The sequence below is a fragment of the Lepidochelys olivacea genome, assembly GCF_965140295.1.
Source record: "Lepidochelys olivacea isolate rLepOli2 genome assembly, chromosome: 5".
NCBI classification, from domain to species: Eukaryota; Metazoa; Chordata; order Testudines; family Cheloniidae; genus Lepidochelys; species Lepidochelys olivacea.
Genome location: NC_140415.1, coordinates 37,447,795 through 37,475,155, shown reverse-complemented (window position 1 = coordinate 37,475,155; position 27,361 = coordinate 37,447,795). Strand labels below are relative to the sequence as shown.

The following is a 27,361-nucleotide window of genomic DNA, read 5'->3' as shown; positions in this document are numbered from 1 at the left end:
CAGGGCTTGTCTACACTTAAAACTGCTGTCGTGCTTCAGTGTAGAAACTGCCTATGCCATTGGGAGGGATTCTCCTGTCAGCACAGGTAATACACATCCCTGAGAAGTGGTAGCTAGTTTGACGGAAGAATTCTGCACAAGGACTTAGTTTAGGGTTGCCATGTGTCTGGTTTTGGACTGGAATGCCTGGTCGAAAAGGAACCCTGGCGGCTCCAGGCAGCACTGCTGACCGGGCTGATAAAAGTCTGGTTAGCACAGGGCTAGTAGGCTCCCTACCTGACTCTGTGCAGCTCCCTGCAAGTGGTGATATATCCCTTGGCTCCTAGATGGAGGAACAGCCATGGGGGCTCCATGCACTAAACCTAACCCCACCCCAAGTGCCAGCTCTGCAGCTCCCATTGGCCAGGAACCACGGCTAGTGCAAGCTGTGGGGGCGGCGCCTGCAGGCAGAGGCAGTGCACAGAGCCACCTGGCCACACCTCTGCCTAGGAGATGAGGGACATGTCACCACTTGAAGGGAGCCACCCAAGGTGAGCGCCACCCTGAGCCTGCACCCCGAAACCTCTCCTGCACCCCAACCCCATGCCCATACTCTGAACCCCTCGGCCCCAGCCTGGAGCCCCCTACTGCACCCCAACCCCCTCATCTCCAGCCCCACCCCAGATCCTGCACCCTCTGCCAGAGCCCTCACCCCCACAAACACCCCAACTCCCTGCCCCAGCCTGGAGCTTCCTCCTGCACCCTGAACAACTAATTTCTGGCCCCACCCTGGATCCCGCACCCCCAGTCCAGAGCCCATACCCCCTCCCACACCCCAAACCCCTGCCTTAGCCTGGAGCCCCCTCCCACACTCTGAACCCCTCATGCCCAGCCCCATCCCATAGCCCACACCCCTTGCACAGAGTCCATACCCCCTCCCGCACCCCAATCCCCTGCCCCATCATGTGAAAATGAGTGAGTGAGGGTGGGGGAGAGTGCACGATAGAGGGAGGGGGGATGGAGTGAGTGGGTGGCAGAGCTTCAGGGAAGGGGAGGAACAGGGGTGGAGCCTCGGGGGAAGGGGTGGGAAAGGGGACAGGGCAAGGGTGTTCAGTTTTGTGCAATTAGAAAGTTGCCATCCCTAACTTTGGTCTACACATCTGGACACTGCTACTATACTTTCTTTGTTGCGTGTGTTAGAAATGCAAATTAACTGCTTTGGACTATCACATTTTATTTAAATGTTTTAAATCACCTTTTGAAAATTAGCCCTGAAAAATCTCCTTTGTTGAAACTATTTCATTTCTTAGATGGTTTACTCAGGATTTTTCAGCTACATATTTTAAACAATCTGAGGCAAAATTCAAATTTTATTTTTTTGTAACTTCTATTCTACAGTTCTCCAGGCTTGTGGCTCAATTTATTGGACTGTCTAAAAACGCCCTTTAATATTTTTTCCTGAGTGCATTTTTCCCTTGTACCTTTAGCATTTCTCAGCTGACTGCTTTGACAGTCAGTGGAAAGAGCTGAAATTATCAACTGAAACGAACAAGCGCTGTTATTTCTACAGATTTTTACTCTCTGCAGAACAATGTGAAAATGGTGACCCATTTTTCCCCGCTTCTTCTTGGGATTAAAGGTCAATACCTTGAGAATCCAGAAACTACCACTAACTGGTAATGATTTTTTAAACCAGAGGTGCTTAGTGTATTTCTTCTACACACATATCATTACAGACAGTTACTTCTTCAAGCAAGAATTCACTGCATTGCTCTTTAAAAACTCTATAGCAATTATTAATAAGACATTGAAAGAAAACATGAAACACGGGTCTTCTGTACAGAACATTTATTCGCAATTTTTAGTTACACATGTGGAACCCCAATAAAGTCAAACAATCCCTAGAATTTGGCCCTACAGCTCTTGTCCAGTAATAGCTATTAAAAATAACTAGCCATACAGGGTGAATGGAGAGCCTCATGTAAATCCCTGTGATAAGTGGCCTCTGCCTGCACCCCTTCCCATGAAGTAGGGGAGTGAGCCATGGGGGACATGGTACTAGTTTTGCGTCTGCAGAGATCTACTGGCTGGGAGTGGAAACCTCCCTGTAGGGGGAGATGAGCTATGACCTTGATCCCAGTATGTAGGCTGGAGTAATAGCTACAGCCAGCCTCTAGATTAGAATATAGGCTGGATTTCACCCCACCCACAGCCTGGTGTGTCTCTATTTTCTAAAACACATCACTCTTTTTTGAGCAGAAGAACTCAGTTTATTTATTCCATCAGCCTTGAGCTCTCTTTTTCAGATGAAGCAAGTAAACACTGTCCATTTGTTAGTCAGCCATGTGATCGTGTTCCATTCCAGAAGTCACTGCAACTCTTCAGAATTGGAAACATATTTTTCAAGACCTGAAAGCAAGCACTCCTTTCATTAATTACAAATTCTCAAAGCTGAGAAGGCTTGGGGGTTTAAGTAAAGGAAGTATAACATTTCTCCTAAATACTTTCTTGACATTTTAAGAAAGGTACAGAATAAAATGGAGAAAAAAAAAACAAACCCCAGACCTCCATGCACATACAGCATATTGTTTCCAAGTAACATCATAATCTAACATGTTCTGCACACACACAGCACGGTATCAACAGAGATGAAAATTTGCAACCATCAATCTCTGGACATAAATATCTATTTTAGAACAACCAGCATGTTATGACTCATAAAATCTCAGAACATTCTTTATCATTCTGTCATGAAAACTCCCACTACCTTCAAGTTGAAAATCAACAGCTTATATCCATTTAAATCATAAAATCTTCCTAAGTCCCTTTAAAATTAGAAAATTGCAACTTTGTTCTCCTAAACCCTCTTACTCCTTCCTTGTTGTTATCACCATTTGCGGTGGTGGTTTGGAATTTCTGCAGCTCCTGCCTGCAAATAATAAACAGAAGAAGATGAAAAACTGTGACTGCTGTTGGAAGTATATAAACCGACAGCTTATGAGATCATGGGACATGAGATATTTCTAATGTTGTTCTTAGCAGCCAAAGGAAAGTCAATACATGCACAAAACCTTCATATTCTATGTACCCTCTGCCCTTTAATGTCAGTGTGAACATTGGCATGGTGCAGTCTCCGCAGGAGCACAAAGGGATGTTTCTTTTCTTTCCCCTCACAGGTAACCTTTATTCAAAGCCTTCATTGAACATCACTTGTCATATCAACACCTCTTTTGCTTTGCATTAGATTCAATGGATTCTCTCATAGGCAAATGTTGACACTTCCTTATTTGAGACCTGCCTGTGTGGGCGTTCATTACAGGATAGACTGTTACATTTAGCCACAGACCCTGAGTAGGGGTGATGTGAAATGGTGCCACTCCAGGAGGATCCTGGAAGGTTGTGCCTGCCTGAGGCATCATCTCCCCCAGTGCTGCTTCCTGCCCATGGGAGGTATGCAATTCTCTAGCACAGTGGTCTTCAACCTGTGCTCCACAGCCCCCTAGGGGTCCGCAGACGCTGTCTAAAATTTCAAAAAGGGTTCGCACCTCCATTCGAAAAATTGTAGGGGTTCACAAATGAAAAAAAATGCTGCTCTAGCAGTTTACAAACATTTTTCATTTAAGGCCAGATTCTGATCCCCTTACTCATATTTTGCAGCACCTGATTTCATGCATGGTCCCACTGAAGCTGATGGGTCTATTTGTGGGAAAGGCTGCTATCCAGTGTGATTAAGGGGATCAGAATCTCGCCTGTATATTGGGGAAATGTAATCCAAAGCTATAACATATAGAGTACTAAATTCTCGTTTACAATTCTATCCACACAAACATACGTCCAAGACAACAGATGCTCCTGATTACCACTTTTAAAACTCTTATGCTCAAATTCTGGGCAGGTGGACAGGGATTAGAATAAGTAGGGTTCATTCTAAGAGGTGAGTTTGCTGCCTTTTTTCTCCCTGCTAGCATGCCTATAGAAAAGCAAGGGGAATAAAAGGCAGGCCTGATACTTTATGGCTTTTTTTGCTCCTAGGGAAAGCTGATAGTTGTAATCTGTTTGCAAAGGATGCTGAGAATTGTAGTCTCCTGGCATGATGTATGAGTAGCAGGAGACTTCACTCTTTTGTGGGAGGAGCCTTGATTTGATCCTATATAATACAGCCTTCTTCCCTTCCCATTTCAGCCTAGGGTCAGAGCTTCATGGCCACAGGCATTGCCTTTAGTATGTAGGCAGGTAAAAGTAACTGTTGGTTGCATCTTGTCTTTGATATTTTGCTTAGTAGTTTGTCTTTTTAAATTGTTTATTATTGTTTTTTTACTATTACCATTTACCAGGCAATGGAATAAGGTTCAAACGATAGCAGAGGTCTCTCTTTTTCATTCCAAAAGAAGGTTCCCACAGAATAGTGTTTTTTTTAAGTGTGACGTACTGTAAATTATTATTGCAAATAAATGATTGTTTTAAAATCTGCTTGATGTGGAGCTGTGGGGAATACGTGAAACATCCTAAGAAGTATATATTTTTGAAATTTTTTAATTCTAGAGTTTGGAAAGATTGTGACAGTTTAGTTTAGAGCAGAAACTAATAAGAGAGGAGCTAATAGAGGTATACAAAATAATGAATGGCATAGAGAAGGTAAACTGTGTGCTTCTACAAGAGTATAGGGGGAATTCAATTAAATCATACAGTGATAAAAGGAAATACAACTCAAACTCCACTCCCACCCTCAAAATTGATCTGTGAGACTCATTTGCCACAAGTGAGGCTGAGAGGTTAGCAGGATTCAAAAAACCATTATACACTTATATAAATGAGCATCCATGGTTACATAAAGCAGGATAATTTTTCCTAAAGGGATGAAAAACCTTCTGCTTAAGTGTATAAGTCAACTACTAATAGTCTGGGGTTAGAGAGAAACTGCCCATATGGGCAGGTAATTCCATAATTATCCATTATGGGATTTCTTGCAACTTCCTCTAAAAGCATCTGGTGCTGGCCTCTCTCAGATATGGGATACTGGACTAGATGGATCAACTAATCTTTTATACAAACACCTGGGCCCAAAAAGCCCCCCCTCATCAATGAAGTATTTATGCAACACCTTGCTGTGTGGCACTTTGGCAAAAGAATGTGAAATAGTTCAGCAAGGTTTCCATTATGCTGCTAGCTTATGCACTACTGTGTAATAAAGTACATCTGTCTGAACTTTTTAATGCTGTTTACAGGAGTGCTCTGTGTCACTGTGCCACTCTGGTATGGGCACAGAATACTTAAAATGCAGGGTCCCTGCAGAGATTTTGATCTCATCAGGAATCAAGAACACTTAATGTAAATTGGTACAAAAGGGGTATATAGCCTGCTCAAGTCAGGACAGCAGTTGGCTCTTTGATTCGATGAAACTGTGAACACAGGGATAGATGAGCTATATGTCATGGGACCATCCATGGATCAGTATTTTTGGAATCCCCTTTTGCATAACACAGACTGTCCTGTGCCTCATATAGTCTAATAAAAATCCTGCTATGAACCAAAGCTCACTTTGTAGGGAGAGTTTTGAAGAAAAGGGAATAATTACTTTGGGGATCCAGGTATGGAACAATTTTCTACTGGAGATCAGGTGAATCCAGAGTCCTTTAGGAAACATTGCAAAACTTTCCTATTTGAGAAAGCCTTTCCAGCGTAAGTAACACTATTAGTATGAACACCCCTTAATTCTCTTCACAGGCCCTGCCCCCAAACAAACCCTATCCCAAGCAGAGTTTTGAGTCCAAAAGGGAAGAAGTGCCGGAGACGCCATGAAGTCCACTAGGGACTTAACTACTGCTATTGATTTTACACGGCGATGGGTGGCAGTATCAAGCTCTAAAATAGATAAATAGCTTCGGTCCGGGAAGAGAGGCAGAAATCTATTCATGCCACATAATGTAATATACTTCACTGTAGGAACTTGTCCAACTCCTCTGTAAAAGTCCTGACACCTGGGCTCCAGCCCAAGTCTGGAAGTCTACACAGCAATGAAACAGCCCCACAGCCCTAGCCATGAGAGCCCAAGTTGGTTGACACAGGCCAGCTGCAGGTTTTTATTTGTTGTGTTGACATATCCTCTAAGTCCACTCAGAGTAGAGTTGTTATATAAAAGAACTACACATCTCAGCAATCAATAGCGCTGCAGCCCCCATAAACTTGGGGTGTTTTATAAAAATGGGACGGGCTATTTCTTAATGGAAAATAAGCAATATTCAGTCACAAGTTGCTGTTCCTACTATGGACATTTCAGGCCAAAGGCTAAAAAAAGAAAAAAATCATATCCTAAGCACAACTGTCAGGAAGCCAAAAATGCAGTGATGTTTTATGGCATATATATGGTGGAGTTTGGGGAAACCTTGATGGTTGACATCAAAGTGATTGGTGACTACTGCAGAAACCAGGAATGCCAGTTCTGTAGAATCATAGAATATCAGGGTTGGAAGGGACCTCAGGAGGTCATCTAGTGTGGCCTGCAGAGCCTCCTGGCTGAGGCATCTCCCTGTGCTGGGCCCGCTGCCCAGGGTCCCCCTCGCTCTCCCCAGCTGCTCCCCAACCTGGCTCCGGACTGCTCCAGCCCCAGCTCCACTCTGTCTTAGCTGCAGCCCCACTCTGTCTCAGCACGGCTGCTGCTCTGCCTCCAGCTCCCTGGGCTGCTTCTCTGGCCTCTCTGGCTCTGGTTGCTGCAGCTCTGCTCCCAGGACAGGTCTGCTCTGCAGGCTGCTTCTGTGACTCTGCTCCCAGCACTGACCTGCTTCCTGGGCTGCTTTTCTGGCCCCTCTGGCTCTGGTTGCTGCAGCCCTGCTCCCAGGACAGGTCTGCTCTGCAGGCTGCTTCTGTGACTCTGCTCCCAGCACTGACCTGCTTCCTGGGCTGCTTTTCTGGCCCCTCTGGCTCTGGTTGCTGCAGCCCTGCTCCCAGGACAGGTCTGCTCTGCAGGCTGCTTCTGTGACTCTGCTCCCAGCACTGACCTGCTTCCTGGGCTGCTTTTCTGGCCCCTCTGGCTCTGGTTGCTGCAGCTCTGCTCCCAGGGCAAGTCTGCTCTCTCTGGGCTGTGCCTCTGGCTTTGGGGCTGCAGCTCTGCTCCCAGGACAGGGTCTACTCTCTCTGGGCTGCTTTTCTGGTCCCTCGGGATCTGGCACAGCTCTGCTCCCCAGCTCAGCTTGGACCCCTGTTTTCTCCTTAGCTCGGCCCCGCTCTGTCTGACCCAGGCAAATCCAGCCTCCTGACTCCCTGATTAGTCTGCTCTCCCTGTCATTCAGGGTGACCTGGATCATTGGCCTCCCCACATTGTTCCTGGGGACTGTCAGTCTCAGGGTCCTGATTTCCCATCAACCCTTCCCGTTTTAGTACTGGGAGCTAGCCAACCAGAACACCCTCACCGAATGTTAGTAAGGGGGCAACAGTCCCCTTACACTTAGTAGCGGAACCACTTTTTCTATTTGTAACTGGGAGCTAATTCCAATGGCTCCATGAATCCTGGAAAGAGGCTGGGGTTTACAACTGTCTTGATCTGTTTTTATTGTCACAGCTGATTCTTTCCTAATGCCCACAACAGATACTTGGCACTCACTATAGGGTAAATTTGCTTACCCTGCCAACAAACTCTTACTTTAGGTGTATCAATTACTCAGGGCAAATGGCTGTGTGCCCAATCCCTCTGTATTATTATATGTAAATGCAATGTGTAATCCAAGGTGGACCATGTAAGAGTCAGGCTTTACCCAGTTATTGATTTCACTTAACTATCAAATGATCAAAAATCAGCATAGGAATTATATCTGCGCTTCTTGTATTTGTTTCTTTTTAATTACTTATGTGTCTCCATCCTCATATTGTCTGCCTAGTAGATACTATAGAAAGATGACATTTGACAAAAGGGGGGTAATTAAGAATAACTATTACTGTAAATAATTACTTACTGGACACTACCTTAAACTGAACTATCAATAATATCATGAATAGAAACCTTTGTACCATGAACAGAAACATCACAAGAAAGCAGAGTGCTTAAAGCTGGGAGAGCAAGTCAGTTATGAACATTATGAAGTAAAGTGTTGACAATGTCACAGTTCTGTTTTACTGTAGGTCCCAATCCAGCAAAGCATTAAAGCTCGTGCTTAACATTAAGCTCGGATATGAGTGGCCCCATTGCTTACGTTTTTTTCCTCCATCTACATCAGGGCCCTTGCTATCTCAATTATAGGTGCTGTAAAAATGACCAAGATAGCTAGAGCAGACTCATGCTGTCCTCCAGCACATCAGCACGGAGGGCTAATACCACTGAAGGTGAAAGAGGGGTTTTGTAGTCTAAGACTCCAGTCCATCTCTCCTTACATTCACAAGGCATTTTCAAGTTTTCCACACCTTTCAGTAGCCCAGTGACTACTTGGAACATCTTTGTTCAGCTCATTGTCAACCTGTCAAGGGGATACTGTCAGTTACCAATGTTAGAAAACAGCTACCTCATTTAAATACCCAGCTGTAATTCACAATCCCACTGCTAATTGCCTGGGGTTAGGAAGAAAGTTTCTCTAGTGGTGTGCTTTTCATAATTACAAAGTTTATTGTACTGTCCTTTGAAGCATCTGATCCAGCCATCTCATAGGAACAGAAAGCCATGCTAGATGGGCTCCTGGTCTGATCTGATGTGGCAGTCCCTATGGGTATAATAGGAAGAGCAGAATCTGTCCTGCTGAAAGGGTTAACAATGCTAGTTATTGCTTGTATCAGTTGTCATGCATTCACTGCATATTGCCACTTAGATTCCCTCTCCTTGATATTGTCACAACAAATTCAAGCCTTATCCTGCAAACACTTCATGCATTGGAGTAGCCAAAGTTAATAACATGCATGAGTGTTTGCAGGGTTGGGGCCTAAGAGATTAACATCTAGACAAACAACTACATAAAGTGACCCACTTTGAGAGGAAAGGGGAAAGGATACCCCTATCAGGTCACTTTAGTTGGCTCAAATGGTAACACTCACCAAGATGTTATCTCTTATCTCTTTCCAACATATCTTTTCCTCTCTCCCTATGTTACTAAAAGCCCACAGATGCAAATGCTAATATGTGAAACTGGCAAACATCCAGTGTTTTCAATCTGCTGTGGCCATGGCACTGAACTCCGGTCACAGAAACAGCTGTCTGCCACCTGAGTGTCATAGATTTACTCTCTGCAGATTCAATTCTAGAACAAAGTGTGTCATTTTCAAAGATTGAGGGCTGTGATTATGGGGTGGTAACATAAGTTTTTTTAAAAAAGGAAGGAAGTGGCATATTGCTGTACACTGTCACCCACTCAGGAGCTCCAGTAGCCCAGTTCGCACCTGCTTCATTAATACCCTTTATCCATGAGGGCTGGGATTGGACTCTTCTCTGTGGCAGCTGTTAGTTTACAGATCAAAATATATTGGGTAGAAAGGCTGCTATTTACAGAGCCTTCAGCTGAGGGAGAAATAATAAAACAGACGTTTGTTTAGCATATAACTGCAAGAATAGATCAGTAATTTTCTGTCCACATGTGCTTTGCCTGGTTGTTACTAATCATCCAATTGGAAGACAGTGTATTACGATTACTAGGGGAGAAGATGGGGGAATTTTTCCAGCAATGACCAAACCACTTTGGGATTTTATTTGACATACTTTTCCCCAAGGATAAAAACTCATTTAAAATCTGACTTTTTAGACAGGGGTAGATTTAGAGTTAATGGGGCCCTGTGCACAGCTTCATTTTTGAGGCCCTCCCCGCTCGGGACCCAGCCAAGAAAAAGAACATTCTCTCTTATCTCCCCCACCCTCCTGTATTTCATTCTTTTTTTCTTCCTCCTCCTCTGATATTATAAGTAATAGGAAGTAAAAAACAATAAAGTGAGGTACCTTGATTGGGGCAGGGGGTTGGGCTGCAGGAGGGGGTGCAGGGGTTGGGCTCTGGGCTGGGGCAAGGGTTTGGAGTCTAGGCAGGGGTGAGGGGTGTGGGCTCTGGGAAGGAGTTTGGATGCGGGCTCTGGGCTGGGGCAGGGGGTTGGGGTGTGGGAGGGGATGAGGGGGTACAGGCTCTGGAAGAAAGTTTGGGTGTGGGGTGCGGGCTCTGGGCTGGGGATTGGGGTGCAGGAGGGGTCAGGGGTCGGCACTTACCTTGGGCGGCGCTGCTCCCAAAGTGACTAGCACACCCCTCTGGCAATGGTTCCTAGGTGTGTGTGGGGGGAGACAAGGGGGTCTCTGTGCGCTGCTGCCTGCAGGTGCCGCCCCGCAGTTCCCATTGGCTGCAGTTCCCAGCCAATGGGAGCTGCAGAGTCAGTGTTCAGGATGGGGGTAATACACAAAGACACCCCCCTCCCTCCCAAAAGCCGCAGGGACATGCTGGCCACTTCCAGGAGCGGTGTGGAGGGAGGGAAGTAACACGGGCAGGGAGCCCCCTTAGCCCTGCTGGCTGCTGCTGGCACATCTCTGTGTGCCCCTTGTGGGAGGGGGGCAGCGGGTCTCTGTGCGTTGCCTGGGGTGGGGGCAGTGTGCGGAGCTGCCTCCCCCCCGCCAGGGGCATGCAGAGACATGCCAACAGCTGGCAGCTTCTGGGAGTGGCGTGGGTCCACCGGCCATGGAATGCAGGCAGCCTGCCTGCCTGAGCCCTGCTGCACTGCCGGTAGCGACTTGGGGCAGGTTGTCAGATGAGATTTGTCCTGCATTTTGGGGTCCCCCCATCACTGGGGGCTCAGTCCCACCGCACTGTTTGTTTCATGGTAAATCCACCTCTGTTTTGGACTAATTTTATGTAATGCCTTTTAATCACGCCCCGTAACACTGGGGCCAGCTGTGCAAATGGAAGGAGAACATTGATTACAGGTGATTGATTATTAAAAGTGAAATTCATTCCCTTTTTCCTTCCCCAAAACTAGAGTAACTGGGTTTCTGGGGAAAAGGAGTTGGGGGTAGAGAAAGATGGACTTCGCCTCGTGTTCTGTGGCTGTGTGTTGGAATAATGGCTATGTGATGGGCCACAGACTCTCTGTGCAAGCTAGGCAAGGCTTTTGAGCCACTAGATCCACCTAAGTGTGGACTGAGTATGGCACACGCCGTGATCCCCACTTCAGGACTGGCATTGACTCTCTTCTGTGTGTGCAGAGGGGAGGGGCAATGGCTGCCTCAGGATAAACCTGTTTGCTCACAGCCTCACTGTGGAGTTGAAGCGTGCAGAGAACTTTCACAGGCAATGAATGTCACTCTAAATGATGACCAACACACTATTAGTGGATGAACTTTAATTAATGGCCAAGCACCCAAATGCTCCCGTGAACCTTACTGAATCTATCTGGAACTGTATAACCGGGCTCAGTTTCCTGGGAACAGGATCACCTTGAGCTTTCCATTTATTTCTACAACCTTTGGGATATTGCATGAGGAGCTTATCTTGTGCCATTGTGGAACTTCCTCCTCTGGAACCAAGAGGAAAATAGAAATATAAAATACATTTAAAGAAAGACAACCTATCTCAGTATCAACCTATCTCAAGGAAGAGGTACGAATGTACTGCCAGCACAGAGTCTTCCACTGGCATTAGCCTGCCTGGTACTTACTTGGATGTGGTGCATGGAGTATCTGGTGTGACTTGTCTTTAAAACAAAAGTCACTGGACCTGATTCCGCTCCCCCCGCCCAGGCTTCCTATTCTACTATGATGGTGTGCAGGGTCCCTGCAGAAGCTGCAATGGCCCCTGAGGAATGTTCCCTTGGTGAAGGAGCAGATTAGAGTCAGCATATACATCCTTATGCTGACCCTCTTCATAGTGCTTGGTATCAGGGTGTGTCCAGGATTGGAGGAGGGGCTGAAATCTTCCACACTGGCAATTATTGGTTGAAGAGCAGCCCAGTGGGCATCTGTGGAGGCTGCCATAAACTAGAACCAGGAGCTACTCTGCCCCTGAAGCGCAGAGTCGGGAAGTTCAGCAACTTTTGCCCCATCTCGTTCTGGGCTATGCTTTCTGTCCTGTGCTTCCTGAGTTGCACAGAACATTATCTGTCCTACACCATTCAGCCATAGGGCCACACTGCTATCATTACATGAGCATCTGTGTGGCTAATGAGACAACCACGGACTTCACTGAAATTCATGTCACAAGCAGAACATTCTGACATAAGCTGACATATACATTTCTTTTGCTCATCAAGCACGAAGGGGAAGAAAAGAGACAATTTGGCTTGCAGATTGCAGAAATAGAATAGTGTATTCCAGCAGTTTCAATGGGGCCTCAGAATCGCTTTAGATATATAGATTACTTTGTTTATTTATTATATAGCAATATAATTCCCAGGCAGAGGCACCTGTTCTTGCACAAGCATAATTCTCATTAATGCTAATTGGTTTTTCATTTACACATCAAAAGGAAAACTTATTCCTAAATGCTCACTGATCTATATATTTTTTATTACAATAATTCTTGTATACAAGTATGGAACCCTTGCTCTGAAAATATTTAAATAATCCAGATTTTCCTTAAGCATTTTAATATGGGCATAATAGTCTCAACCAGTAAAAGTACAGTTATGCATCCAGTCTCCAGAAAACACTTGTAATGGCAGAGCAGCCTCCGCTGTCCTTCACTATGTATCATGGACTGATCCCATAGATGACATAATAATAATGATAACAACAGGCTAATTACTACAGCCCCTGGGGCTGCCACAGTCATATTCATGTTATCTAAATGTTATTTAAATGTAAAGTTTTGTTACATAACCATTCTTTATCTGTGGCGAAAGTAGCAGCTTTTCCCCCAAACCAAGACATTTCTGGGGGTTTTTTAAGGTTTTTTTTTTTACTTTATTTTACGCAGATTAAGTCTTTAGTTGTATTATTAAAGATCACTTGTATAGTTCCTGGGGCATTTCTTTTAAAATATGCTATTTTAGGCAAATTTTAATTACAATTAATATCTTCAATATATGAGCAAGTTAACTTATCCAGAAACCCCATATGCGTTAAGCTATCATTTATATTATCTGAGCTGACTAATATAAATCCTGGGCTTCTGTTCACTCTGGATTTGCCTTTGTGAATTTAGCAGAAACCTTTAACATTTACACGTCCTTTGGTTGAGTTCCTTTTTTACGGTAGTGTCTTTTAAGTGGTGCATGGGTGGAGACTTTGTGCCAAATTTTAGAGTGCAGTGAATTTTTATGGCTGATTTGGTGAGCAGTGAAAGCAGACGTTTTCAAGAGAAGCCTGACAGACTGTTAAGTAAAGTGGCACTGGAGAGTGGTTACAGATTAGAAACACCCCTCCCCAATGATATGTATGTCTGTACATTAACAGCACAGCTTCCCACTGCTTATTCCTTCCAGTCTCCAGGATGGGTCATGATTTTGTTGTGTGATGATAAAAGGAATTTTCACTATTTAAGAGTGGGATGTTTAGACATGCCCTGCACCTTCTATTATGAAATCAAACTTGAAGGTGGTTACTAACCAACAGTGATTAAACTTCCATTCAGCATTCAGTGACGTAAGCTGTGTCAAAGCCCTGGCATGACCTAACACAGTCTTGAATTCCTGAAGCGATTTTTTTTCCTTAACGCTGACTTTTCTTAATTATTTCCAACCATAATTAAATGAGGTGGTTTCCATTTCTGTTATGAATGTTCCTTTACTGAGAATAATTGTTCCACTGTTTAGTACGCACTGAATGACCTATATAGTGCCATGCGCCTACCAAATGGCTAATATGCAAATAAAATCACCTAGCAAGTTCCAGCAAATGTTGCGATGTATGAGGCTGTCCTTCTCTTTCAGCAAATGCACTCTTATTTCAAGCAGTGCCGCTTAGGTCAGAAAGCTGTAGTGGCTGATGCTGTGCCAGGTGTGCAGTGAATCGTTACAGCTGCAAAGTTTTGCTGACTTGCTTCTTCCTGGTCTAGCTTTGGACTTCTGGTTACAAACGGCACCCCATGCAGTCTGCAATCCTGTGGCCGCAGAATCTCCAGAAGAATCCACCCCTTGCTTTAGCATTGGGCACCAGAATCCAAGCCTTCAATGGGGAGGCAGGAAGGGGGAGAATCTTTCTATGCCTAATGATAGTAAAGAGAAAATTAGGCTATGTCTTCCCTGCAAAAGATGTGTGTTTACATCAAGATAACTATCTCAATGTAATAAATTCATCCTTTTTCAATGAAGATGTAACCCTTAAACAAAATTCAATCAAATACAGCATTACCTGCCTGAGTTGACACAGCCTAAAACAATAGCTCTCTGTGAATGGAAGAGGTGTGCATGAACTATCCCTGTTAACTTTGAAAACTAATAATGCAAATTTCTCAACATTGTTAACAGTTTAACTGCTGAGCATGTGAGCATCCAGCTAATGTGTCTATCTCACCAACCCATGGGTCTGCTGCATTTTCCCAGGTTCCAAAAGCTCAAACTGTTCCAAACCCAAGTCCCAAAACTTTAACCTGCTTTGTGATCACTTTTAGAATGCAGCTATGCCTTTTCAGTACAAAATAATTTGTGTTACTGTAAGTCGAGGGCCGCAACGTGCTAGGTGTTGTGCAAAACTTTGTAGCAAATTGAAAAGGTCAGTATAAAACTGAATTAAATAACAGATTATTGTTCTGATTGTGTTGCTCATTTTCACATTGATTGCAATAAAATCCTCCCATTTCAAAACTCTTCTGAAGCTGGGGTAGGATTGCCAGTCTGCCACACTAGAGCGGCAAGGAAAAAACTGGATCTTGCTGCAGAATTTCGGTCAAGCTTTCTGAAGGGATCACGACCATGGTTACAGCTGAAGAGGAAGAAGAAAGAGGACAAAGTAAGGCATGAAAATGAAACTTTTTAAAACTTACTGCACTCAATGATTTCTTAAAACCAGTTGGTGCATTTTATTTAATGGTGACTACTAATTTCTAGAGATTAATAGCCTTGAGGAATTACCCATGAACTCTTATACACTGCAGAGCCATCAACCCTGTTCTTGGTTCTGTCTGCCTGTATCTGCCTTTTTTTACCCATTGGTCCATTCCCTCCCCCTTTTCCCTCCCTCAAACATCTTTGCATTTTCTCCCAGACTCCCTCTTCTACATGGGCAGAGCTCCTCATAAAAATCCATGAAGTCATTCCATAGTCCTCCTCCAGAACCCTTCTTAAAAGTCACCTGCGGCTTGATGTTACAGTGTTACAAAACACTGAACAATCGCTAGGCAGTTGGTGAGCTGTAACTGCTGCTTATTATACTAAACTGATCATGCCATCATCCCCTTAGATTTTTGTTGTCAGTCAGCTGTTGTCTTATGTGCATTCATAAGCTCTTTCAAGCAAGGACTCTCTCTATTTTTTTAATTGCAAGTATCTAGCATAATGGGGCCCTGAACAGTAATTGGAGTGTCTAGATTTTACCACAATACAAATAATAAGAATAACGTAAGAATCTAAAGTTTAGTTTTCTCTGCATGTTTAGTTATCATGGCATAATAAATGCTGCTGTACCATGAAATGAAATGCTGTTTGTATCAGTGAAACATTTACACATAAATGGTGCTAACTTCAAGCTTAACTAGGAAAATTCTTCCATATTTTTAAACTTAAAATGTCTTTATTTGCTGAACTGGAGGCTGTAGATTTGATCCTACAGGCCCACCTGGGCCTTTCTGAAAGATGTGATAAAAGAAGCATAATTTTGGATATGAATTGTTGAGATAAGTCCAGGAGGAGATGAAAAGTTAGAACTAATTTAATTCCTATAACTAGAGTAAGTATGAAGGAAATTTCTTAACTTAGCTTGGAATCAATCCCACCTATGGTGTGATCATTATGTACAGTATTCACTTTTGACTGGTATTAAGGGAGTGCAAAAAATCATCACTTCCAAAATAAAGGCTTGTATTTTATTTAAGACAAAAAACATACAAGTTATTAGTTCAGAATGTGACCTAAATATATTAAAATGTGTTTTATTTGTAGAAAAGCTTTAATCAGGCATTAGCAAGGACCTGTGTTTTATTCTTGAGAGAGAGGTCTGCTGGTTAGCATCCAGACTGGAAGCGCTTTTTTTTCGTGACTTGCTATTTGACCCTAAAGTCACTTAACCTCTTTAGGCCTCTGTAGTAGGCTGGCACAATAAATGAAGTAGGACTAGGGCCCCGTGCATGAACAGGTGCTTCCATTTAGCCAATTGAGGGGGTGGGACAACACCTGAAGGCTATAAAGGACCTGGGAGACTCTGATAGAGCTGCCTGGGTCAGGCAGGAGATGAGACCTAGTGAGTCAAGGCTCCCTGGTAGAAGGAAAAGATGAGGGCTGCCAGAGCCAGAAGGTGTTTTCTGGGGGAAGGCTGAAGACAGGAGAACAGCAAGAGGGGTTAGCTGACTGACCTCCCTCAGCCAGGGCCTGAGGGCTGAAGGCAGGAGGAGAAGCAGCAGCAGCAGAGGGAGGTGCCTCCTTACTCTATGCAGAGAGCTGAAACCTATGGCCAGCGTGGGCTGAAGGCAGCTGAATAGTGGGTGGGTTTACCCAGTGATGTCCCCACACTGAAAAGCTGGATCCAGGGGAACAGTGAGAGGGAGGGGGGGGGACTGAGGGATGCTCCCCTGGTGAGGGTGATCTCCTAGCAGAGAGAGGCTATGGGGGTCCTGTTTGGAAGAGCGGGGTGGCACTCCAGCTGGAAGGACTGGGCTGGCTGTCCTGGCAGAGGTATAGACGTGGACTGATGAGGAGCCTAGCTGCTGCAGGAGGCGCCAGCATGCGGTATGTCATATTGTGGGACTTTAAAGACTATATGCACTGGGGTGGTAAATGGGCTATGTTGGAGAATTCTTGATTTGCACTATGGTTTTAATAATAAATTGGCTTCAAGGAAGAATATCATGGAAGCACAAGTACCTGAAGTGGAGTCTTCGGGTTACCTGATAGGGAAAGCAGAGGTAGGAGTGCCTGTCATGCTGCAGCCTTCTGCAAGCCAGCACTCTAGTTGTGGCCACTCTGACAGCCTCCCTTTACTGGTAGGTGAAATGGATGCAACTGACTTTCTCACAGTGGTGTTGTGATGCTCAATTAATCAACTGTAAAACTTCAAACAAATGGATGCAATATCACAGGATGAAAGGGGCTAGTGTAATGATTAAATATGTTTGACAAACACTTATTTTTCATCAAGATAAACTTTGGGACTTTACTGAGAAAACAGATTGTCTGGATGATCACTAGTGATGCATTTGTATTAGACAATTCTCTCCTTTTTAAAAACAAACAAACCTCTATGTATGCTGGATAAGATTCTACCTGTGCCAATATGGCAATTAATTCTTAAAAATAATATGGTTGTGAGGGTTTTTTGATGTGCACCAAAGGCTGACACACCATCTGCAACTTCAAAGAACCTTGAAACACAAGGAAATTCATGGTTGAATTAGGTAACCAATGAACTATTATGGCATATGGTAAGAAAAACTAAATAAATGATAGTTTGTATGACCTTAGGGAAAGTCACTGGGAAATTAGACTTCTGAAAACAAATGTCACAAAAGAAAAGCCATCACTCCTCTGTATTTTTTTGCCCTTATTTATTTGAAGTATGAATCCTTGCTTCCACAGCTATACCCATTGATTGGAAGGGAAACCATTTTTTTCCAACTGTCATTTGTATAGCATCTGGTCTTTCATTTGGATTGGGAACTTCTCACACTGTGCCCAGTACTAATACTGACAAAGGGTTTAGTGAGAGATACTCAAACCAGATGGAATTAATTATGGGTAGGGAAAGCTCTAACTATCTGTCTGACATAACAGCTATTAAAGTATTTTACTGATGCTCTTTAACATTTAATATACCTTCCAAAAAGTCTGTACATGATAAATTTTCAAATAGGTGTTCTATACCAGAGCCCTTGACACATTTAGCAAGAAGCACAAGCTAAACTTCATGTGTGTGAATCTGGCATTGCTTCAAAGCATGAAGCAGGTATGTATCATATAACATGTCAGAGCACATTACTTGCAGTAACTAAGAAATAAACTGGAATCCCTAAAGCACTGTGGAATACAATTTGGGCAACATGAAGATCAAAGAAAAATTAAGAGTACAATCCTCTGACCCTTACACATGTGAGTAATGCCACATAACTATTCAAGTAAGAGTTGCAGGACTGGACTGCATGTTATTGCTTAGGGACTAATGTGCAAAAGGAATTCGGCTTCCAATGAAATCAGAGGATTCAGCCCTCTCTTTCTGCGGATTGGTAATGTACCAGAGAGCCTCTTATCTCCTAGGCTGCTGGTTTGAACTGATCCTGACAGTTATTCTAGATGTTAGGTTCATGGATATAAAAAGGTTGGAGTGGAAAACCATAAAATACTCTTCCCAGAAGGTTGCAAAGTATCACAACTTAGAATCCAACACAATAACATGCAAAAACCTCAAAATGGAGAGAGACAAAGCAGGCTTCTCCTAAAAAATAAGCACAACACAATCCACATTACTCTAGGCTGGTTGTATACATAACTGAATGCTGCTACCTAGGCTGCATGCTTCCCTACAGAGTCCCCCTAGCCTACAACCAGGACTAGTAACAATCCCATGCCCCTAGCATTTAAAATAATAGCTTAGAATTTTAATAGAGCTTTCAATATGCCATCCTACACAACACCCATGCAGTGTCCCACTATCATCTCTCTGCAGGTGCAGAGGGCTGTCCACATGAAATAACTTGCAGGATCCAGACCTAAGAAGTGTTGCCCTCTGATGGCTATTCAGTGGTATGGGTTGAAAGGTCCGTGTTCCTGTTTCCTAGTGAACAGAAGTCTACAACACAAGGCCATGATCCCATTTGACACGTTTGCTAGAAGTCTCAGCAGTGTATGGGGGAGGGAAACCATCCTCTATGCCACAGACACCGCATCTCACTCCGAAGCTAGAGAGGGTTGTATGGTGCTGGATCTTTCTCTCCCCATTTGTTTCCCACTGTCTGTTCTATTTTGTGTCCTGCTGGATGTATGGGAGGGCATATCCCCAAACTACAGATGGGTAGACTAATAGCAAAGGAATAGCCCGGCACTGTCCATCTGCCTGAAACATGGGAAGTGACGGGTGCAGCAAGGAATGTTTTGCCAGCTGATGATCATCTCCTACTACTTCCCCTTTTCCCAGCTAGCTGAGGTCAGATTGCCAGGTGAATCATTTCTGATCTTAGCAGTCCAATGCTTGCTTCATAACCACTCCATCCTCCCTTATGCAGTCTGTCCATTGTTTTCTTGGCCATCTTGTTGTTCTCTGCCTGTGAACTCCAGTCTCAGGATTCCCTTTATCCATTCTTCCGGAGGAGGTGGAGGGAGTTACAATCTTAGACTATGATGGGACAACAGGTGCAGTAAACTAACCAACATACTGGGCAAGTACCAATATGATTTGGTGGTTGGGCTTTTCATGTCACAGCTGTGCACCAGCATTAGGTGGACCACCGTGATCTCGGCCCTCAAACATTTCTTTTAAATGGCAATGCTAGGGATTAAGTATAGTTAAATAGTAGTAATTATTTAGATGTGCATGGCAATTTACAGAATACACTTATCAAGCCTATGTAACATACAATAGACTCACTTAGCAGGTTATTTTGTTTTTCACATGTGGGTTATTTTTGAATCAATGTACAAAACTTAATTATGTAACCGTAAACACAGTAACTGAATTCAAGGGGGTCAATGAGACTTGATTTCTATTGTGTTACTTCACATTTACATTAATATAAAGCAGAATTTGGCCTATGGTAGCATCCCTTAAGGGTTCCATAAACTTCTCTAAAATCTGGTGAAATAATTCCAGAAAATTTGGCCAAGTTTCTCCCAGATCCCTCCGGGAAACTTAATTACCATTTACTTCTACTTTGTAGCTAGCTCAGCAACTTCCTTCTGGGCAGCAAAAAACCAAAACCAACACAAAACCCCCTCTCAATTCAATCATTAAGTTGGTGATGTACAGACACTCTGAACTTATCTGATATCCTATATCCTGTCAACTGCTAACAGTGCCTCAAGACACTGTCTCCAATTTCTCTTTTGCCTTCAGGGTTGCACTGCATGATAACTTTCTTTTGGGATTAGGGATGTACGAGACTGCAAGGCAAAATGATAGTGCCTCTTTGTCAAACTAGTCTAGTAGAAGAGAGGTAGAATGGTGTAGGACTTAATTATAGTAATGAACCTGGCCAGGGTGTTTATTAGAAGGCATCTGGTGCACCCCTTGGGTGTGGTGTGAGGCAGAAGGATGAATCTGGCCCAAATTCTGCATGTAATTGAGTCTTTGGGGCAAACTTAACGTTTTGCAAGAAATATTGAAATCAAAGAACAGTTCCTAAATCTATGCCATTGCTTGGAATTTCTGCATTGTGAATTTCCAGTGACCGTAAATGATAACCAGAATAGGGGGCTTCTAAGCTACTAGCTGTGTTCAACCAAAGACAGAAAAAGTCTTCCTAGCAAACTGGTAACACTGGTTTTAGAGAAATAGCTGGATTAGACAAACTAGGACAGTGTGTACCACAATTAAGACTGCAGCACTGGTGCAGTGGTTAACCACTTAAAAGCAATTGGTCCTGTGGTAGCATTGATCTTTAAGCAGAGCTAGGCAAGCTCTGCTTTAGACTTGATGGGACTACATGGCCCAGTCTTTGTAATTCAACTGACTACCTCTGCTGATCAACCAAGCAGACTGAAGCTCTGCTGCTATGGAAGGGGGCACTTTCATTATTTGTTTAGAGTATCACCCACAATGTGCTAGGAACTTTCAAGAAAGATAAGAAGGCAGGATGCCTGCTCAGTCAGGTCACAATCTAATAAGGACAGACAGCATCTGTTCAAAGTTATTGTCTTCTTTCTTTGACTCAGAATTGGAAAGTGTGAAGTCAGTCACTGAACCAGGCAATGAGTTTCACTGCCAGAGTAGATTTGATGGCTCTCCTATCTCTTGACTTGGCGAGACTTAATTAAATACAAAATCAAGCAGGAACTGAGAATATTCTCTTATAAAAGTTCTTGATTTATTAAAACTTGGACACCATGTCACTCTATGCAAGTCTTTCAATAAGAAAGGTCTCCTACAGTATTTGAAGCTACCAGCTGAGTTATTTACTCCTCAGCTACTTTGTGGCGGTGTATTGCTTTACTTTCCCCATCAAGTCAGATATCTAAATTTAGATGATAAAGAAAACCATGAGGGATGTAACCGAAGTCACGAGAGCAGCAGTAGCTATGTCTACACTACACAGTTGCCACAGCCTTGCCGCTAAAAGTCATGCAGTGTAGCCGCTGTTTGTCGGCTCTCCTGCCAAGAAAAAAACTTCCACCCCCAACGAGCGGCGTTTGTGTTGTCAGCAGGAGAGCGTTCCTGCTGACAACACACTGTTCACACTGGCACTTGTCGTGGCGAAACTTTTGTCTTTCAGGGGAGGGGAGGTTTAATACCTCTGAAAGACAAACGTTTTGTCGTTCAGTTGCCAGTGTAGACATAAGCAACACCTGATGCCTAGAAAGGAGGCAAAGAAGAGAATAGGAAAATTGCTGGGCTTGTCTGCTCCTAAAGTCAGTGGGAGCTTTGCCCTCAACTCAAATGGGAACAGAATTTGGCTGCCTTTGCTTACCAATAACTGAAGGAGATAAGGAAAAGTCTAATGTTACCATTCAGTGTTATAGGAATGGATGATAATTTAACTAGGCAACTAATTTCACACACAAAAAAGGTGAAACAAAATGACTGGACTGTCTACATACCTTAAAAGTAAAATATTTAATATGGTCTAACCGGCTTCACTGATGAAGACAATAATTAAAAGTTCAGTCTACTCTAGGTGGAGCACAACTCTAGCTAAGATTTCACCAGTGTTTCCAACTGCTTACCACTTTCTGAAAATCTCTGGCTGATGTAGTCCAGACCTGGTTGTCTCACATCCTAACAAGCACCCTTTTCTAGCCATCCACTAGGACTGATGTAAAGGGAACCCAAGCCTTTCTGTTCTGGACCTCTGGAGTGTTTCAGACTCCTACGGCCTGAATGGAGTCTCACCACTGTCTCAATCTTGGGGTCCCTAGGCATTCTCTGAGTGCAGACTGCCTCTGTGGTACCCTTCCCTCCAAGTATTGGAACCCACTGTGCGGCTACCTAGTCCTGGCCACAGCGCTGACCCTTCAGACTTCCCTGTGCTGGAACACATCCCTTTCTCCCAACCTAACTCCACTCAAAGGTGATGCTTCTGGTTTACCCAGGGAGCACACAGTAGTTGTGAAGTAGTCAACACACTTTGTACAATCTAACAATATGCTCTTCTATTTAATCTTGTAAAGCACAGGAGACTACAGATCATATATTGTGTTTAGGATGGTTTCATTGTTTTGTAACTCATCAGCTGGGAAACCATCTGCGTTCCACCACACAAGAGCTGCTACCCCCTGCCTAGCCTGCCCCTTCAGCAGCCTCCCTCTGGTACAGACACCCCTCAACCTCCTGATTTGTCACACTGGCTTCTGCTCAAAGATGACTTTCTGCTCTAAGGCTTGTGCAAAGAAACAGATTGACTCTCTCTCTCTCTCTCTCTCTCTCTCTCTCTGAAAAAGTACTTTCCCCATCACACAATACTATTACTTTTCTTGAACAGCTCTAGTGCCAAAAAGGTTCTAGACAGAAAGTTAGAAGTTAGAAGAGAGATGGGAGGAAATGCGCCTTGCAGTGTTTAAATGAAAACTGGTGTGATCTCATCTGAGTTATGAAGGGTTCACAATTGCACTTCACATATCCACAGTAGTTTGAGTATAACTTCATATCTAGCATTTTTAACATATAGTCCAGGAAGGCTGCATGTACATGCATAGTTAGTGCAAGGAGTGCAATAAGTGAAACCATAATTCGATAAACCCTTTCAGGTTTGCTTCCCTTATTCTTCTCCTCCTAAATATTGTTCATGGTGGAAATTTGTATTCTGAAAGCTGTAAATCACTAGAGGGCTTAAATTATGATGTGATTCTCATGAACCTGTTATGCCAGCACTTGTTCTCGGGCCATATGCCTGATGCACTACTGTACATGAATTATTACACAGTAACTCCTAACCTGACATGTCTTACTAACATTTCAAGTTTTTATTCAACACGCTTGTGTTTGAGGAATTTATGCTCTTCTTACTTTGAAAGCCTATACAGGGGCCATCACAGATATAAATTAGTGTACTTTGGAAATCAAATATTTAGCAACTGGGGTATCAAAGTCAAAAATGTACTGAATTGTGTACAATACTTTTGCTGTATAGGTTCTGGAACTCTCTTTACCCACCAAATTAATAGGTCACACAGCGGTTGTGCACAGTTGTTTGGAGCTTCAAATAAGCTTTAAAAGAAACAATACATAGTTTTAAATAAACATGCGGACAACATAACAGCTTGGAGAATATGCTCAAAGGGATTCCAAATGCAGTCTTGGAATTATAATAATGGTGCAAAACCCTGCTGTCACATGAATAGAATCATGAGTCAGGAGAATAGGAGTTTCACTTCCTTCCATATGATTCATAGATTCCAAGGCCAGAAGGGACCATTGTGATCATCTAGTCTGACGTCCTGTCTAACACAGGCCATAGAACTTCCCTAAAATAATTACTAGAGCATATTTTTTTGGAAAACCACCCACCTTGATTTAAAAGTTGTCCGTGATTTACCAAGACCCTTGGTAAATATTTCCAATGGTTAATTACTTTCACCATTAAAAAATTACACCTTTATTTCCAGTCTGAATTTGTCTGGCTTTAACTCTGAGCCGGTGGATGGTGTTCTATCTTTCTCTACTAGATAGAGCCCATTATTAAATATTTGTTCCTCATGTAGATACTTATAAACTGTAATCAAGTCACCCTTTAACTTTTTCTTTAAGATAAATAGTCAGCTCTTTGTATTGGTCACTAAGGCATGTATTCTAATTCTTTAATCATTCTCATGGCTCTTCACTGAACCCTCTTCAATTTATCAACATCCTTCTTGACTTGTGGACACCAGAACTGGACACAGTATTCCAGCTGCAGTTGGACCAGTGCCAAATACAGAGGTAAAGTAACCTTTTTCCTCCTACTTGAGATTCCCCAGTTTATATGTCCCAGGATTGCATTAGTTCTTTTGGTCACAGTGTCACACGGGGAGCTCCTGGGCATCATAAAGCTCCTGGGCATCATAATCAACTGACCAAGTATCTTTCAGAGTCACTGCTTCCCAGGATAGAGTCCACCATCCTGTAAATATGTTCTACATTCTTTGTTCCTAGATGTATACATTTACACTTTGTTTGGTTATGCACAGTTTACCAAGCAATCCAGGTCACTTTGTATCAGTGACCTGTTCTCTTCATTCTGTGTCACTCCCCAGTTTTTGTATCATCTGCAACCTTTATCACTGACTTTTTTTCCTTCCAGGTCATTGATTAAAATATTAAATAGCATAGGGAACCCACAGGAAATGCACCTGCTTGATGACAATTCTCCCTTTACAAATACATTTTGAGACTTATCAGTTAGCCAGTTTTTAATCCACTTAATTTGTGCCATGTTAATTTTATATCCTTCTAGTTTTTAATCAAAATTTCATGTGATATCAAGTCAAATGCCTTACAGAAGTTTAAGTATATTATGTCATCACTATTACCTTTTATCAACCCAACTTTGTAATTTCATCAAAAAAAGATATCAAGTTAGTTTACAGGATCTATTTTCCATAAACCCATGTTGGCATTAATTATATTACCCTCCTTTAATTCTTTATTAATAGAGACCTGTATCAGCTGCTCCATTATCTTGGTGGGACAATGTCAGGTTGACAGGCATATAATAACCTGGGTCATCCAATTTACCCTTACTAAGGCAATTTACAGAATTTTACAAATACTTATTTAGCCTCACAACTAGAGCTGCTTGAAAATTCTGAACAATTTTTTGTCAATAGTCTTTAAAACCATTTTTATGTAAAATGATCAATTTTACATTTTTTCTGGAAAAATATAGCGCTACTTTAAGATTTGTATTTCAACATTTTATCACAAACATTGGAAAATGGTTATACTTTTTATTAACTGTTTCCAGTCATGTTTTTGACAAAATATTTGGGAGAAGAGTTAAAGAAAATTCACTCTTTATTTTTTTTTTTTTTTAAAAAGAGAGAAATTGGTCTATTTTGAACACTTAAACAGATTTGACGTTTTCATTTTTCGCAGAGGTTTTACAATAAAAATCTATCCCTTTTTACCCAAGACCCCTCTTTGTGGTCATTAATATGCTCATGTTAAAGACTAGTAAAATGGTATAGAAGTATTAAATTACTCAGACAATAGCAGAACTTGTTCTCAGTTTCCAGTCCTGTGCTCCAACCACTACAAAACACTGTGCAAGTAAGATTCCAGCATTTTAGGGGAAGACCAGTGGAAACCAACTGTGTCAATTACATCACCTTTTTTACTGAACAGTAAGTACAGTGATTTTAAAATTGCAGCTCAGAAGATGGGTTGTCTGAATTTTTGCATATACTTTTTTTAAATTAGCTATTAGTATGTACAAGAGTGACTAGAAGCCCCTGAGTTTTGGGGTCCCTTTGTTTTAGCTCTTTTGGGTCTCACTGAATTTATCTACAGACAAAAAGGGTGGGAGTAGAAACAGAGGTGAAGTGACTTGCCCAAGGTCCCAAAGTGAGCTAATGGCAGAACCAATAATAAAACTTCTCTCCCCTGACTCCCAGGTCAGTGCCCTAACCACTGACCCTCACTGCCTCTTTCTTTTAAAAATAATTGTAATCTAAACTTAATCAGTTTGATTATTGTCACCTGTAGAATCTTAAAATTCCTTAGCTGAATAATTAGCCAAGCAAAGAAAATCCTAATGGTAGGAAGACAGTCAGATCCTGGTCCTGCTGTTCTGGCAATAATTGGAAGCTTTGCCTTTGATTTCTCTGGGGAGTAACATTTGCCCTTAGTGACCTAATCCATACTGTGATGTATTAGACATAGAAGCATGATGGAGATCTGCCTCTGCTCTCCCCTGTCTATTTCCCCTTTGTTCACTGCTCACAACGTGCTTGTTGAGCTACAAAACAGCCTAATAAAGATCTGAAGTAAAGCTTGGTGTAAGCTCAAAAGCTTCTCTTTCACCATCAGAAAATGGACCAATAAAAGACATGACCTCACCCACCTTGTCTCTCTAATATCCTGGGACCAACCTGGCTACAACAACACTGCAAATAATAAAGATGTTGTCAAAATTGATTTAGTCTAACTGGAACTTACTTTTAGACTAGCATCATTTATGACCACTGCTACAAAACCATACATTTATAGGCAAGGTGGAGCGTCTGACTTTCACACCTTTAAAAGCATGGACATTTACAAGCTAGAACTGAAAATGTGGGTTCATATAGCACCTGCCTTTTTGCTTTCAAAAACACAAGTAATAAAATAGAAAAACAATCCTAGTTACCTAGGAGGTAGAAGTGGCTTCTCCGGAATGGCTGTGGAATTGTTTGTATAAATAGTATTGACCAAAAATTTTAACTGAAATTTATGCCCTGCTCCTGTTGTTGGAAGTCAGGGCCCCATTGTGCTAAGCATGGTACACAAATAAGAGTCCCTGTTCCAAGGCCACTGAAAGTTTACAATAATAGCTAAACTGGCACTGATGTCTGAGAGTAGAGTTGAGTATTAGCATGGCAGTAAATAAATGGTAATGCATTTTTAAAAACATAGAGAACAGAAGTTGGCCCAGTAACACTCACAATGACTTACTCCAAACTCAAATTGGTGGTAACTGAGCAGAATTTCACCCACAGGCTTATTTGTCAGGATCTGGAATCATTGCTTGGCCAACTTCTGTGCAGACCAAATGAATGTGGAGGAATCATCAATCCAAGACGAGAAGTAAGTAGTTGTAACTGACGTTTACAGAGTACAATTAGCTTTGCTGTCTGGAGTTTTCCTGAATAAATGCATACTTGTGTATATCTTCTAATTTAATATCTTAAAATTCACTTGACTATAACTTAGAATTCAATGTGTTCAAGATCCTCCTTTTTAAGGTCTTAGCTGAATTGTAACATTTATCTCTGAGACTCTCTTTTGGCATGTCCAACATAGATAGTCACATCACAGCTGTTGCCATGTAGGTGCTGGAGAAGAGCTCTTGATGGGACTAGAGACCTGACTGATCACCAGTCTTCCTATCTTTAGGGTGCATGCCAATCCATACATAGTTGTGCAGGCCTTCTACTAGCAGACTCGGAGAACCAGCTGGGAATCGCCCTCTGGATGGCCACCACATGGGCCTTTTCCCATTTAAGGAAGGAGCCTAGGCTGAGAGTGGAGAAGTGA

The 27,361-nt window shown here is 42.7% G+C and overlaps 1 long non-coding RNA gene across 1 annotated transcript in view; it reads left to right on the top strand.

Moving 5' to 3' along the window:
* LOC311521288 overlaps window positions 1-26,899 on the top strand; it is a 32,044-nt gene extending 5,145 nt beyond the window's left edge. The window contains exons 2-3 of the long non-coding RNA XR_014711849.1: window positions 24,019-24,067; window positions 26,824-26,899. This is a non-coding gene — a long non-coding RNA (uncharacterized lncRNA). The remainder of the gene's footprint in view (window positions 1-24,018; window positions 24,068-26,823) is intronic.
* Window positions 26,900-27,361: the final 462 nt, after the last annotated feature.